This window comes from Alligator sinensis, unplaced genomic scaffold (genome assembly GCF_000455745.1).
Source record: "Alligator sinensis unplaced genomic scaffold, ASM45574v1 scaffold78_1, whole genome shotgun sequence".
In the NCBI taxonomy this organism is placed as follows: Eukaryota; Metazoa; Chordata; order Crocodylia; family Alligatoridae; genus Alligator; species Alligator sinensis.
Window position 1 is genome coordinate 2,089,708 of NW_005842171.1, and position 885 is coordinate 2,090,592.

Genomic DNA, 885 nt, shown 5'->3' on the forward strand with positions numbered 1-885 from the left:
ACTCTCTCAAGCTTCTCCACATCCTTGTGGAATTGTAGAGCCCAAAGCTGGACACAGTACTCCAGCCATGGCCTCACCAAGCCGAGTACAACAGGAGTATGACATCCTGAGATTTACTTGAGAAGCGTCTATGGATGCAAGCCAGCGTTTTGCTCGCTTTACTAGCTGCAGCATCACATTAAAGGCTCATGTTCATCTTGTGATCATTCACGACCATTGTGATCAATCATGACCATCAAGTCCCTTTCGTCCGTAGTGCTAACCAGTGTACCACTGCCGAGCCTGTAAGCATGCTGCAGCTATTTTCTCCTGAGGTGGAGAAGCTCGCATTTTTTGGTGTTAAGCACCATCAGGTTCTCATCCGCCCACTTCATGAGCCTGTCAAGATCTGCCTGGATCGCCCTCCTGTCCTCAGGTGTGGACGTGTTGGCTACAAATGTCCAACTCGGGATTGTTAAAATTCTAGTTTATTAGGCGGATTGAAACACTGTAATCATAAACCTTGGGGCTGGTCCCTACACACACACACACACACACACACACACGCATACACATACACACACACACAGTAGCAGGCTACAGAGTCAGGTATACCTATCCTACAAGCGCTGGAGTCTGTCGTTGAGGCTTCTTTCAGCGTGGTGTTATCTTCCAAAAGAGGGTCGCTGGCTGGTCCTTCTGGCTGGACAGGTCTGGTCGAGTTGGAGATCAAGAGGGCGCCACTGAGGGTCACTTTTCACTGCCTTTTATCTGTCCTTGGCAGACTTTGGTGACTCCCCAGTTTTCAGGTTTGCCCAATCCAGGGGTCATTGACCCTCGTGGGACTTCCCCCCCCTCGGTAGCTACTGGACGGCATCTGTCAGCCCCAGGGGTCGTCCGCATGTA